Source organism: Sarcophilus harrisii, chromosome 2, assembly GCF_902635505.1.
Source record: "Sarcophilus harrisii chromosome 2, mSarHar1.11, whole genome shotgun sequence".
NCBI classification, from domain to species: Eukaryota; Metazoa; Chordata; class Mammalia; order Dasyuromorphia; family Dasyuridae; genus Sarcophilus; species Sarcophilus harrisii.
In genome coordinates, this window is record NC_045427.1 from 502410682 (window position 1) to 502417832 (window position 7151).

Consider the following 7151-nt stretch of genomic DNA (forward strand, 5'->3'; position numbering starts at 1 on the left):
GCTCATTTCATTCAGCATGACCTGATGCTGTTAACAAAGAAGTCCAAAAGATACTTCAAAAGTATATCTGAAAGGAAAGTGGCCAAAGAGTCAAAGCTGAAGCTGACTTAAGACTTGATGAAGATGTTCCTAGCTCTGATTTGCAGCCCACCCCAAAATACTATTAATCATGTGGTTAGCAGACTGAAGCCAGTTACAGATTGTCTATGCACACTCCACAGTTTCTAGACATTTTCATTTTACATCACCAGGATTCTCCCAGAAGCAGGCTCCTCAACCTGTCCATGTAGAGAGATATCAAAACCACTCAGTGTTCATGCACTAGACTCTTATTATATATATTAGGTAATAAAAATCTAGAATCTTCTTTGTAAGGATTCCATTTCAATATCATTTCTTAAATTTAATATCTCTAAAACTAACGTATTTCCCTTCCAAGGGCTTCCTCCTAATCTATTTTGTTTTTCCCCATTATTATTAACATTTAGTGCAAGAGGTTCATAGCCTTGCAATTATTTTAGGCTTCTCCCTTTTCTTTACTTCCTAAATATGAATACAGAATGAGTGGATGCCCATCAGTTGGAGAATGGCTGAAGAAGTTATAGAATATTATTGTTCTCTAAGAAACGATCAGCAGGATGATTTCAGAAAGGCCTAGAGAGACTTACATGAACTGATACTAAGTGAAATGAGGAGAACTAGGAGACTGCTGTACACGGCAGCATTAATATTATACAATGATCATTTCAAATGAATATGACTCTTTCCAACAATGAGATGACTGATACTAGTTCCAATGATCTTGTGAAGAAGAGAGCCATCAATACCCAGAGAGAGGGCTGTGGGGACTGAATATGGATCATAATATAACATTCTCACTCTTTTTGTTGTTGTTCACTTGCCTTTTGTTTTCTTACTCATTTACTTTCCTTTTTGATCTGATTTTTCTTGTGCAGCAAGAGAATTGTATAAATATGTTTACAAATATTGGATTTAACATATATTTTAACATGTATAACACATATTGGATTGCTTGTCACCCAGGGAAGGGAAGGAGGGAAAAATCTGAAACACAAGGCTATGCAAGGGTCAATATTGAAAAATTATCTGTGCATATGTTTTGAAAATAAAAAGCTTTAAAAATTAAAATAAAAAATAAAATAAAAAATGATCAGTAGAATGATTTCAGAGAAGCCTGTAGAGACTTACAGAAACTGATACTAAATGAAATGAGCAGAACCAGGAGATCATTGTACACAGCAACAGCAAGAATGTAGGATAATCAATTCTGATGGATGTGGCTCTTCTCAACAATGAGATGATTCAGGCCAGTTCTAATGGTCTTGTGATGATGAGAGCTATCTATACCTAGAGAGAGGACCGTGGAAACTGAGTGTGTATCACAACATAGCATTTTCTCTTCTTCTGTTGTAAGCATGAATTTTATTTTCTTTTTCATTTTTCTTCCTTTTTGATCGGATTTTTCTTGTGTAGCAAGGTAATTGTATAAATATGTATGTCTATATTCAATTTACATATTTTTTACCATGTTTAACATATATTGGATTACTTGCCATCAAGGGGAGGGGGTGGGGGAAAAGAGGAAAATTGGAACACAAGACTTTGCAAGAGTCAATGTTGAAAAATTATCCTTGCATATGTTTTGAAAGTAAAAAGCTTCAATAATATATATGTATGTATATATATTAAAAATACAGAATTTAGTCGATTTTTCCTTTTTTTAAAAAAATCAATATCTTGTTTTGTTTCTGAATATAATTTCACTTCCCTGTCTTCACTATACTCACTGAGCCATTCCTTGTAACAAATAAGTTTTAGAGGAAAGAAAATAATATTTGAGCAGAGTCAATCAATTAATAAATATTGTTCACTATCTACCAAGTACTGTGCTAAGTACTAGTGAAGATGAGATGAGATCTCTCAAACCAGTTGTGAAAATCAAGTAAGGCTTCATCTACTTCAAAGTTGGCCTGAAGGTCCTTGAGCATTGACTCAAGGGCATACCTAAGTCCCCTTCCTGCTATCCTCCCATGACATCATGTTCTCCCTACTTCAGTCAATATGGGCGACTACGTACTTCTTGGCCAAGTTCAATTTCTTGGGTAGTTCTGGCATTTAGAATTTAAGATCCTCAGCCAATGAGGATGATGGTCAGAGGTGGGAGGGGTATTTACTTTAGGAACTATTTTAAGTATAAAACCTGTCCCCCAAAGTGCCTCCTTTCTATTGCTTGCTTGACTGGAGGGATGCCTGCTTCTCATGACAATGTACACTAAACTTTTGTTTTGCTCCTAGAGATCTCTCCAGCTTTTTTATTAAATGGTGATCACTCACCATTCTGAGCCACACAGTTTTGGGGGCTCATCTGGGATCACATGACTTGGTGAGTAAATGAACTCTTGAGTGCTAGTGGGATGGTGCCCTACCCTGATTTAGGCAGCCTGCAAGCATCCGGGGACTTCTCCTTGCTCCCCAAGGTAAAGTGGGCCCAAAGTAGAGAGACTCAGGGCAAAGCAAAAAGGGAGAAACTCCATAGTAAAAATTCTGACCGACTTGGTGTGAGGACAAATTAGTCAAGCAGTTTTCTGTACAGCAACCCAGAGGTAAGCCCCCTGTGAGCCCCTTGAGTCAAGTTACAGACTCTGGAAGGGTGCTCTGAACAGGAGAGGATAGGCCTTCCTGGGTGACTGAGGTCAATTGGCGACAATTGACATGTTTGGGTGTTTTGGAATTTAGATTCCATCCAAATTCAATGGGTGTGACCCAGTCCCAGTCATCCCTTGTGGAGAAAAATGATCAGAAAATAATGTTAGATAGTCCCTTGGAAGATAAGTAAGTAATTGGAACAAACTGCCAAAATATAAAAGAAAAAGCAAGAAAAAGATGATAAGGTATTGTTGTTTTGTCTGGGGTAACAACAATATTGGTGGAGGCACCATTTGGCCTAAGTATGGCTCCCTTGAAGACTCGGTGTGCCAAAGGCTATATTTGTATATTAATAGTAAAGAATCTGTTAATCCAGAGGAGACAGTATATACTGGACTATGGCTCTCTGGGCCCTGATAATATTGAGTAAGAATCAAAGTGAAAAGGATGTAAAGGAGGAGACTTTAAAGACACAGCAATGGGACCCATTGTTATCTCTCCCTCCTCCATACTTAGCCCCGCCTCAGGAAGCCATGGCCTTTAGACCTGAAAGGAAGGAGAGAACTTAATTCAATCAGCCCCCCTCAGTGGGCACAACAGCACAGGAGCAAAGGGAAGGAGAGAACTTAATTCAATCAGCCCCCCTCAGTGGGCACAACAGCACAGGAGCACAGGAAGACTTAATTCAATTAACCCTACCCAGGCCCTACAAGTGGCCATTTACTTCACTAAGGAAGGAATTAGAGCAAATTCAAAAGGATATCCAAAATTACTCTCTTCCAAACCCCCAACCCCAAGTCCTAAATTGTATCCCTTAAGAGAAGTTCCTTTGGCTCAAGGAGGTATAAGATATGTAAATTCTCCCTTGAGCACCACAGAAGCCAGGACTTTTAAGAAGGAAATGAAGCTCTTAATTGAAGATCCCATTGGCCTAGCAGAACAATTTGATCAATTCCTGGGTCCTAATCTTTTCACCTGGGAAGAACTTATGTCTATTTTGAATTTTCTCTTCTCACAAAAGGATAGGGGACTAATTAGAGGAGTAGCTATGAAGGGGTGGGACAGGAGACACCTTCCACTGGCAGGAATACCCCCAGCTGACCAGAAATATCTTTTAGTAGATCCAAATTGGGATCACAATAACCCCATACATTGGGGAAGTATGAGGGAATCTTAGAGAATGATAATTACGGGAATTCGAAATGCAGTACTAAAGGCATAAAAAAGTTTGCCTTTGGGGTGATTCAGGGGAAGGACAAGTCACTGGCTGAATATCTGACTAGACTAAAAGATAGCATGAAGAAATATTCTGGGTTTGACCCTGATGAATCAGGAATAGAAGATACCTTGAAATTGCACTTTGTGATCAATGCATGGCCAGATACCAGTAGAAAGTTACAGAAAGTAGAAGGATGGAATAATAGGAGCCTTTCCAATCTATTGGAGGAGGCCACCAAGGTGTATGTTAGGAGGGTGATGAGAAATAAAAGCACAAAACCAAAATCTTAGTCCAGACAGTACAGGGAATTGCAAAGAATGAAGAAAAGCCGGGAGGACAAAGCCCCAAGGAAAGGAGACAGAGATGTTTAGGATGTGTCTGACATTCCTGACAGTAGAAAGCCTTTGAGATGTTACGGATGTCAAAAAGTAGGGCATATACAAAAAGACTGCCCCTAGCAGAAGATGGAACAGCAGATATATTCCCTTGTTGAGCTTGATCAAGAGTCAGGGGGTCTTGAAAGACTCCCACCCAGAACCCTTGGTAAATTTAAGGGTGGGACCCTACCAGGAGACTCTTGTGTTCTTAGTAGACACTGGGGCATTGAGATTTTCAGTGACCTGTTTGCCTGAAGGGATTAATTATCTAAGGAGACCCTGGTGATTTCAGAGGTTAAAGGAGAAAATTTTCTTGTACCTATGACCATGCCCTGTAAAATTTATATGGGAAAAAGGAAAACATTGGACAGATTTCTGCTCATCTCAGAAGCCAGAGTAAACTTGCTGAGGAGAGATTCAATAATTAAACTAGAAACTGTGTTGATTCTATATGGACTCAGAATATACCCCAGTGGAATGGCACTAATGAATGAAGAAGTGTAGAAGTAGGATAAACTCTGAGGTTTGAGAGGGACCTGACAATCTAGACAGAGCATACATAGTTCTGATAAAAACCCTAGGGAGGTGGTAAGAGCCAAACAATACTCAATTTCCACTCCTTCACAAAAGGATACAAAGCTTATTGAGAAATGGACTAATAGTACTCTGTATTAAACCCTTCAACACACCCATACTCCTCATCAAGAACAAGGATGGGAAATACAATTTAGTTCAGGATCTAAGGGAGATTAACAAAATCATGTTAGCTTCCCACCCTGTAGTTCTGGACCCATATATCATTCCAGGCCAGATTCTTAGTTCTGCTAAATGGGTCAGTGTATTGGATCTGAAGGATGCATTCTGGAGCTGCCTATTAGAAAAGAATAGTAGAAACCTCTTTGCTTTCCAATGGGAAGATCCAGAGACTGGAAGGAAGCAGCAAATGAGGTGGTGCATCTTGCCCCAAGGCTATAATGAATCCCTGAATTTGTTTGGTCAAATCCTTGAATCTTGCATGGGAGAGTTCCAACCAGTAATGGGAACTTGGGTGTTACAATATGTAGATGATCTACTAGTATTGGGGGGATACAAGGGAACATACCAGAAGTTGTACCATCGATCGATTACATTTCCTGGGAGGATTGGGGTTTAGAGTATCAAAAGAGAAATTTCAGTTGTGGAGAGGGAGGCAAAATATTTAGGACATTTGATTAGTGAAGGCAGCAAGAAGTTGGACCCTGCCAGAAGTGAGGGAATATTACACATACCCAAACCTAAGACAAAAAAAAAAAAAAGACAAAAAAAGCTATGCAAATTTCTGGGGTTAGTAGGATATTGTCGGGCATGGATAGATTCTTATGCTACTATCACTAAACCCTTGTATAAACACCTACCTGATGGAGGAAAGTCCAAATTCTATCATGTGGGTTCAAGATAGTGATCAGAAGTTTGAGGACTTAAGGCATTTGTTAATTTCACCACCTGTATTGGCTCTTCTCACCTTGGAAAAACCTTTCCACCTATTTGTCAATGTTGAGGGAGGCGTGGCTCTTGGAGTTCTTGCTCAAATAAGAGGGGGGCAGAGAAGACCAGTGGCTTTCCTTTCCAGGTCATAGTGGGCCATCTGACCTCATGGGTAGAGGCATTCCCCTCAGGCTGAGCAACTGCCTCGACAATAAGTAAGGTCTTATTAAAACAAATTATTCCCAGATATGGAGTAGTGGAGAGGATAGACTCAGCTCAGGGAACACATTTTTTGGCCCAAGTATTGCAATCTGATTAGAGCCTTAGAAATCACTTGGGATCTCCACACCCATTGGCATCTTTCCCTTTCTGGGAAAGTAGAAAGAATGAATCAAGAAATAAAATGGCAACTGACTAAATTATCTTTAGAGACCCAACTACTTTTAATACATGCTTTCCTCTTGCTCTGGTCAGAATCAGACCCAAGCCACGTAGAGATATTGGGCTTTCACCTTATGAATTATTTTATGGTCATCCTTTCCAGGTTTATTGTATGGGAAACTGGGACCCTATTTTAGAGAGTAAGGATTTATTTCTTAAGAGATATGTTAAATCATTGGTACAACATTTACAAGAACTACAACAAAAATGGTTAATAGCTCAGACTCCTCCTTTAGGTTTTTCTGTTCATAGAATTCAGGTTGGAGATTGGGTTTTGATCCGATCCTGGAAGGATGAGAAGCTGACTCCGTGCTGGGACGGACCTTACCCAGGTGATAGTGATCTCAGACACTGCAATTCACACCCAGAAATGAGACTGGACACACCATACCAGAACAAAAGAACCTGTGGCACCACTTTTATTGTAGTGGACAGTTGAAGATAAGGGAAGACCTCACATTACATTTGAGGAGGGGGCTTCCATTGAATGAGAACACAATCTTCGAACCCAGTGCATTGTAACTGTCTATGTATGAACTTTTTTTTTTTTTTTTTTTTTTTTTTTTATACATTAATTACTTTGGGCCTCTTTAACTGTTTGGGAGTTGATATATTTTCCCCTAGGAATTTTACCTTAATCTTACAATGTAATAATAGTTAAACCTTATGGGGCTTTCCCTGGGCTTTGGGTTTACCTGTTTCCTATGATAGTCATAGAGACCAGATCTTTACCTCTCAGAGATGAGAACCAATTGTTCCTGCTCATGCAGAATATAGGAATGACTTTTAACTTATCCATGGTAGATCCCAACAATTGAGCCAACGGCCATAAGTACCTGTTCCCTTAAGCCCAGCCTGGATCCTCAGTAACCGATCCCAAATTCACAATGAGACAGCTTTCTGGAACTTAGAAGAGAAACACCAGTAGCCATTGACAGAAGATAGGAAAGGGAAATGCTGCTTAAATCAGATGGAGCAAGGTT